Raw genomic sequence first — 9,057 nt, 5'->3', positions numbered from 1 at the left:
GTTCTTGACTATCCTTCTGCATGCTTCTAGTTCTTTTTGGGTCTTGTAGAATACCACATATTTTTAATATTTAGGGGAAAACCAATAAATGTGATTACACCGATTACAGACTCATCTAAACCAGCTGGCTGCTGCTTACATCTTCACCGCTTATGAGAACTTGGTGAAGAGCACCAACGGTTCCAGCTTGGTGTTTGCTATGCAGCCCATGTCATCTGAAATGCCTTTCTCCAAGAGACAGCCCTGTCCTCACTCACCTTACACGTGCCAGGCTCTGCCTTTAGAGATGACTCATGGTCATAGGAGCACTTATTTTATTTTCTGCATAGTTTCTGTTCAAATTTACTTTTGGATTTGAGGCCAGTGTTTTCAGTTATGTCATGATAAGTTATGTTTCAAGCCTTGGTGAACTGGAGAAGTGTGGCCATATGAAAAGAATGGGACTGGTGTGGTAGTGCATGTCTGTAGCAAAGGTTTTAGTCTAAGGCTGGCTGGGCTGCACTGTGAGATTTTGTTCCAAACGTGGGGTGGGGATATGGAAAAGGCTAGCTGAGCAGCAGTATGCATGAGTCCTGACTACAGAAAAAGCTAGCTGAGCAGCAGTATGCATCTGAGTCCTGACTACAGAAACAATGTGACCATCTGCCTCAAGTTCTTGTCCCCATGCTTCTTCTGCCATGATGAACTGTATATACCCTTTAAAATGAGCCACAGTAAGCCCTTCCATACTCAGGGTGCCTTGTGCCAGACATTTGACCAGAGATGAGAAAAGTAATTGATACATCAGTCTCAAAAGAACAGGGGAGGACAGCAATGCTTCACATGGGCTGGAGGGGGATGCAATGCTTCACAGGGGAGGGAGGGAGGGGGGTGCAATGCTTCACATGGGCTGGAGGGGGATGCAATGCTTCACAGGGGAGGGAGGGGGTGCAAGGCTTCATAGGGGAGGGAAGGGGTGCAATGCTTCACAGGGGAGGGAGGGAGGATGCAATGCTTCACAGGGGAGGGAGGGAGGGGGATGCAATGCTTCACAGGGGAGGGAGGGAGGGAGGGAAGGGGATGCAATGCTTCACAGGGGCTGCAGGGGTGCAATGCTTCACAGGGCTCAGAGGATTTGATGTTTCCCATGGCTGGGAGGAGGGAAGGCAGACAAGGTCTGGCCATGAGAAACTACATAATTCTCTCAACTGGGCTGTGTTGCAAATGGGCAAACGAATATTAGCTAGTCAGTGGGGCGGGCAGCATTTCAGAGGGGAAGTGGAAAGAGTCCAGTCACGATGGAATGCTGCTAAGCCCACACTGCAAGCTTTAGCCCTGGGGAACACATTATCTTCTCTGTCAAAGGAAATGTCTAGTAAACCCTGGGAACAAGACCAAGGTTTAAATTAAGCAACTGCAATTGTCAATGACTATGAACCATAATAAAGCTGAAATGCATGAGATTTTGTTAAAACGTTTTATTAGGTCACAGTAGTGCAATTATTAAATGTATTTGAAAATCTAAAGAGCCTAGAAGTTCCAAGGCGGCTTTTAAGAAAAACAAAAGTAGCAAAGAGTAGTCTCTCAGTTAAGCACTCATTATAAAACTACATTAATTAATTGTAATTCATTTCAAATAGCCTTGAGGAAGAAATAGGATTAAAAAACATTGGTGTATACAGGAACTCAATAACCGACGCAGCCCAGCGGTTCACAGGAAAGAGTGGCCGTCTCAAGAGATGGTGCCAGTGAAATCATCTCTGTGAAATAGAATGGATGAAACATGATCCCTACCTCACACCACACATAAAAATCAATTCCCAGTTAAACAGTGACGTGTAAAAGGCAAACTTTAGATAGACTCCCAGAAGGCACATAGAAGAATCACCTTTATGGTAGGGATGGTCTCCTGAAACAGATGTAAGAATATTAGTCATTAATAAACTGGACAAAAATCCAACTATGAAATTAAATTGTGAAGATGTAGGAACAAAAGATAAACCTGACTACATTAAACACAAATTATTAGGGGCTGCTGAGATGGATCACTAGGGAACAAGCCTGACAACCTGAGTTCAATGTCCAGGACTCATGGTAGGAGAGAACCAACTCCTGAAAGTTGTCCTTGGAGCTCTGTGCACACAGGCATGGGCAAGGACTTTCTGAAAGGACTTGAATAGCATAGAAAATACTCCCAAGAACTGATAAATGTGATTATCAGAAAATTTAAACTCTATACATAAAGAAAACAACCACCAGAATGAAGAGACAGTCAATGGAATGAGAGCACACATCAAACAGGGGGGCTGATATCTTTAAGACAGTGTGAAAATTAAACACAAAAAATTCTAATAAATAAATTCTAATAAAATTCAATAATGGGTTAATGAATGGATAAGCAGTTCTCAACTAAAAGAAACAGAAATGGCCAATAAATACTTCAAAAATTGTTTGGCACCTTTAGCCATCACGAAATGCAAACTAAAACCACTTTCTGATTCCATCTCAACCAGTCACAATGGGCACAGCTGAGACAACAAATAACAACAAACGCCCATGAGTGTGTGGGGAAAGAGGAGCCCTCACCCACTGCTGGGGGTGTGAACTGTGCAGAGCTGTAGTGTGTGGGGAAAGAGGAGCCCTCACCCACTGCCGGGGGAGTGTGAACTGTGCAGAGCTGTAGTGTGTGGGGAAAGAGGAGCCTTCACCCACTGCCGGGGGAGTGTGAACTGTGCAGAGCTGTAGTGTGTGGGGAAAGAGGAGCCCTCACCCACTGCCGGGGGTGTGAACTGTGCAGAGCTGTAGTGTGTGGGGAAAGAGGAGCCCTCACCCACTGCCGGGGGTGTGAACTGTGCAGAGCTGTAGTGTGTGTGGAAAGAGGAGCCCTCACCCACTGCCGGGGGAGTGTGAACTGTGCAGAGCTGTAGTGTGTGGGGAAAGAGGAGTCCTCACCCACTGCCAGGGGTGTGAACTGTGCAGAGCTATAGTGTGTGGGGAAAGAGGAGCCCTCACCCACTGCCGGGGGAGTGTGAACTGTGCAGAGCTGTAGTGTGTGGGGAAAGAGGAGCCCTCACCCACTGCCGGGGGTGTGAACTGTGCAGAGCTGTAGTGTGTGTGGAAAGAGGAGCCCTCACCCACTGCCGGGGGAGTGTGAACTGTGCAGAGCTGTAGTGTGTGGGGAAAGAGGAGTCCTCACCCACTGCCAGGGGTGTGAACTGTGCAGAGCTGTAGTGTGTGGGGAAAGAGGAGCCCTCACCCACTGCCGGGGGAGTGTGAACTGTGCAGAGCTGTAGTGTGTGGGGAAAGATGGGGCCCTCACCCACTGCCGGGGGAGTGTGAACTGTGCAGAGCTGTAGTGTGTGGGGAAAGATGGGGCCCTCACCCACTGCCAGGGGTGTGAACTGTGCAGAGCTGTCAGTAGGGGAATTCTCAAAAACTACAATCTAACTATTCCATGGTGTGCTGTATCCCAGAGACTGCTGACATGTTCACTGGTGCACTAGTCACAGCAGCCAGGAAATGCAATCAGCCTAGGGGTCCATCAGCAGATGAATGGATGATAAACATTTTTATCAACTGTAATTTTTTCAGTTGTAAAGAAAAAAGGAGATTATGGCATTTGTAGAAAAATTGATGTAACTGGAAACCACTGTTGAGTGAAATAGGTCAGAAAGACAGTGCCATCTTCTCTTGTACGTGAGAGCTGTATTTAAAGGTGTGTGTGTGTGTAGATCATGAAACGAGAAAGGATATCAGAGGAGGGAAGAAGTTGTCCTTGGGGAAGAGAGGGCAATGGAAGGCCTGTGTTAAGAAGGCTTTGAGGGACTAACAGGGAGGAGGAACCACGGGGGGTGGGGGGGTGTGTGTGCAAAGGGTGCAGTGGGGAAGAGCAAATGAGAACAAAGTGTAACTACATGGATGACCACGCCATGATGACGTTCCTCACCCTGTAATCTAAAAAAATCAGTAAACTCTAAACGTGAGTACATGGATGACCATGCCATGATGAAGTTCCTCACCCTGTAATCTAAAAAACTCGGTAAATTCTAAACGTACGCGGACGTGCACAGATGTGCAGCCGGGGACGCAGCAGCTGCCCAGCAGACAGTGCCAGGGTTCAGTCCTGAACAGACAAAGCCAAGACTGATGGCACTTTCGCCCTTTGTTACAGACTCAAATGAGGCGATGGCTTCCATAAAGACTCACCAAAGGCAATTAAAAGATCTACCTACGTAACTGGAAACTCTGTGAGGGAAAATTAAAAAAACCAACACCAAAAGCCCTCGGACTACTGCCATTTCAAACATAAATAAAAATGGAAAATCATAAGATTATCAACAATATCAATATATTTTTCTATCCAATGAGAACTAAGATCTCCCCCAAATGGACAAAATACGTGACTGAGCAATCTCCCAAGAGAAACAGAAATGGCCCCAGACACATTCAGCATGCTCACTCATGAGAAATGCAAGACATGGTTGTACCGAGAAGCCGTTCGGCACTGCTGGTTGAGAACTAAGAGCATCATCAGAGACTGGGAGGTGTGGGGCACACACAGCCTCACACAGCTGCTGCGGCCTCTGTAACGGGAATTCAGCAATACCGAGCAAAACATCTGCATTTACTCTTTCATTAAGGGATTGAACTTCTCAGAACTTTCTCTAAAGAAAAAACTTCAAGCCCGGCAGTGGTGGCACATGCCTTTAATCCCAGCACTCGGGAGGCAGAGGCAGGCGGATCTCTGTGAGTTCGAGGCCAGCCTGATCTCCAAAGTGAGTTTCAGGAAAGGTGCAAAGCTACACAGAGAAACTGTCTCGAAAACCCGAAAAAAAAAATAACTTCAAAAATTGTGAATACACTAACACAACACTAGCATTTATAAGAACCAGAACTATCATAATGCACAAACCCACGATAATAAAAACCACTGGTATTTAAATTCAAGTGTATATCCAAAGCTACAAAAGTGAGGAAGATCTGTATAAGATATTAAGCAATTTGCAGGGCATAATACTCAGATTTAAAAAAGGCCTCTATTATAGCAAAAATCTTTTGTGTACCAAAGAGAAAATGATAAAATAATTCTAATTATTTTGGCAAAAAAATATAGAAAAGGAAAATTTAAATGGAGCTAGTAAATGACACTAGGTCGGCAGAAAGGGGTCCAGAAGATCTGGGTATATATTCATTGGTTCAGAATTTAAAAAGTATGTTAATATCTTACAGCCAAAAAATAAAACTAAAACCCAGAGAGAAAAATATGCTGTGCTCCAGTTCCTGGGAGCAACTGCTTTTGAGATCCACTATTCCATGGTTATACACAAGAGAAATCCTTGCTTCCTGAGAACATCCAATGCAGGTGAGAGGAAGGTAAGTGGAGGGCTTCAACCTACTCTGCAAAGATCAAAGATAAGTCATACATGCATCCATGTATGGATATGTCTGTAGACAAATCATATATGCCCTATGTATGGATAGAGCTGTACGTAAGTCAGACATAGCTGTAGTCTATACATAAATACAGACTACATTAGTATATGTATGTCTATACATAAGTATAGACATAGCTGTAGATAACTCACACACACACCTATGCATGGCTATATCTGTAGATAACTCACACACACCTATGCATGGATATATCTGAAGATAACTCACACACACACACCTATGCATGGATATATCTGTAGATAACTCACACACACACACACACACACACACACACACACACACACACCTATGCATGGATATATCTGTAGATAACTCACACACACACCTATGCATGGATTTATCTGAAGATAACTCACACACACACCTATGCATGGATATATCTGTAGATAACTCACACACACACACCTATGCATGGCTATATCTGAAGATAACTCACACACACACACCTATGCATGGATATATCTGTAGATAACTCACACACACACACACACCTATGCATGGCTATATCTGTAGATAACTCATACACACACCTATGCATGGATATATCTGAAGATAACTCACACAGACCTATGCATGGATATATCTGAAGATAACTCATATACACACCTATGCATGGATATATCTGAAGATAACTTACACACCCACCTATGCATGGATATATCTGAAGATAACTCACACAGACCTATGCATGGATATATCTGAAGATAACTCATATACACACCTATGCATGGATATATCGGTAGATAAGTCATACATGCACCTATGTATGGATATATCTGTAACACTCACATATATATAGTAAAATGGGAAAATTTTTTAATTAAATTTAAATGAGGGATTAAGTCCATTAATCTCACCAACTTTCTATAAAATTAATATTTCAAAAATTTTAGGGGGCTAAAATTATACAACTCAGTGGTAGAGTCTGCAGTGGACCCTGGGCTCCATTCCTAACAAAACCGGAGCAATAATAAACTATCATCTGGAGTTGAAGTGCCCATGCAAAGCTTACAGATGAACACTGAAATGAGAAGTCGCAGGGTCTTCAGGGGGGAGGGGCAGGCTAAAGCACTTAATGTAAAATACACACCGTCATTTCCTGGGTCCTATTCAAGAGAAAAGCAGCTGTGAGTCTCACCCTACTGGCTACGCCCTTATTTATGTATGTATTTCCTGACTCTGGAAAAACGAGCTGAGTCAGGCATCTGCCGCCATCACTTCAAACACATGAACAAGTAGAGGGCATTTTAAAGATTGTGGCATGGAAAATGTTTCCCCTTAAATAGGCTCTAACAAACTTGAAACTAAACAGGCCTTGTGGTAAAGGAACTTAAGCAGTCACTGGGCTGCACAGGAGCTGACAGAGAAGCGTGGCCTGGACTGCCCCAAGAGACGCAATGCCCCACTGGCGGCTACTGGACTGTACGATGCCCAGGGCCCTTTGAAAACTGCCTTCACTTCTGACATCAGGTACCGCACGTCACACCCTTCCATGTGACAGATTGAACAATGGCACTTAAATCACCTGTCAGGAAATAGCGTGGTTGTCCTTAAGACAGCCCGCGGTGGTTTAAAACAGAGGCTTCTTTTGTAACGTTTTAATGTCAGCTCTTAAAGACCTCAAAGCACAACCTGGATTTAAGTGTCTGACAAACAAAAAAGGACACCAGCTCAGTTTGGAAGAAACATTGCTTCTAAAATTTTACATTAAATTTTTTTCATGCCAGGAGACCATTTTTACTCAATTTTTCTAGTGAAGGATCTTTTTCCCCCTTTATGAAGGCATCAGCTGTCAACTCTTAAACCTTTACATGTAAAGCTTACCTAGTGAGCCATTCTATGTCATGGGTGGAAACAGGTGAAATACAGCCTGCACACACAATCAAGGATAACTGCAGCTTTGCTACAGATTCTCAATTGTTGCAAAACTCAGAGATTTGCTGTTGAAACACCCTAAGTGCCTCCAACAGCACAAGCATGCCCGTGCAGCCCGGGCGAGTGTTTTAGATTGCAGACACGGGCTTCCCAGTGGCCATCACATCCCACTGGCTCCAGGCAGCAGCACCTCCAGGTCTCACTTCATAGTTAAAGGCATGGCTTTTCTATAATTTTGTCATCAGCACTTTTAAAACTTTATGAAGTAAGTCTTCTGTGTTCCTGGATTAAACTTAGGCTTGACTTGTAAGCAGCGAGAAGCACAGCGCACTCTCCACATGTCCTCATAGGAAGCACTGCCCAGGGAGAGATGGACTCTTTGGTTAGCATAAAGGACAAAGGTCTTCCTCATCGTGGATCTATCACATCCTCCAAGAGCAAATGGAAGCGCTCAAAACCCAGACTGATCCAAGGCATCCTCGGGAGGCCCCTATGAAAGGACAAAGCAAACCTAGTTCTGTGTCCTTGCCTCGCCCAGGGGCAACTTGGCAAGGGCTGGGCTGGGGCGAGGGCCCTGAAGGAGTTAAGGTTTCAGTTCCTGGGAACTTACCTTTTCCCCTTGAAGAGGCTGCAGTATCCATTCCAAGGCTGCTGCATGCTCAGTCTGCAAGGACTTGAGCCATCCTGTGTTCCCCTTGTGCAACATGCCTTGATTAGTTCATCTCACTTGACTTCAGCTCACTGCTTTCCACTCTGGCCCATTTTCTCTCAAGAGACTGTATACCAGATGTTGTACTTAATAAACTTAGCATAAAGACATAGCTTTGCAAGACTTCCCGAACCCAACTTTACTATCATCTTGATTTTCTGAAGCCCCGGCACTCCCTCTCAGAAACCTGTCATGGAAGAACAACCTGTTGGTCCAGGTCAGAAGACCCCATCCACCTGACACCCAGATTTTGCTGCCTCTAAAGAAGTTCAAGGCTTGCTTTGTGGTACAGCCGATTACACAGTGACCTTCAATCAAGAACGTCTCCCCTTTGTACTTATCATACTGCTAGGGTGTGATGCATGCTACTTACATGGAAGATTTCCATGCTCTCACTTGCCAGAGCTCACTTCCCCTCAGTATCATTCCATACCCTAGCCATGGTTTTTTAACAGAGGGAAAGTCTCGATAACCTTTCCAGGAGCCAGCCAGTGAGTTTAGCGACCACGTCCTGTCACTCACCTGGGAACATGTCACTGGCACACAAGACAAGGCGCCAGCTGATGCTGCCCACAACTCAGTGTCAAGGAGTACCACCACCTCTCCACTAGCCTCCTCCCCAGAGCCCCACACTCCAGGTGCATTCCCTTCAAATCTGGGCAGACTTTGTATTTAAAGTGGTAAAGATGTGGGAGAACTACCTGAAGGGATGTCACAGGACCAGGCCTTCTGCTGTCAATGCTCCCTGGCTGACAATCCTGTGCTCACATTAGTTACAGAGCATGCTCTAAGCAGCTCATTAGTGTTGGGTTCTAGTTCCGACTCAGACCACTTCCAGGACATTGTGGTACAGGGGCACTCCTGTTAGGTGCTGGGCTCCAATACTCGGTGAGTTCCAGACAGGATGAACTCGATGGCCATGAACACTGCTGAGCCCAGGCACTAGTGTCTATGAAGAACGTCACACTGCTGTGTCAGCAGGATCCACATTTTCTCAAGGAGTGGTTGAACATATTTGCCTCATAGAACGAAAAGGACCA

This window comes from Peromyscus maniculatus, chromosome 7 (genome assembly GCF_049852395.1).
Source record: "Peromyscus maniculatus bairdii isolate BWxNUB_F1_BW_parent chromosome 7, HU_Pman_BW_mat_3.1, whole genome shotgun sequence".
In the NCBI taxonomy this organism is placed as follows: Eukaryota; Metazoa; Chordata; class Mammalia; order Rodentia; family Cricetidae; genus Peromyscus; species Peromyscus maniculatus.
Note: the sequence above shows the minus strand (reverse complement) of the source record.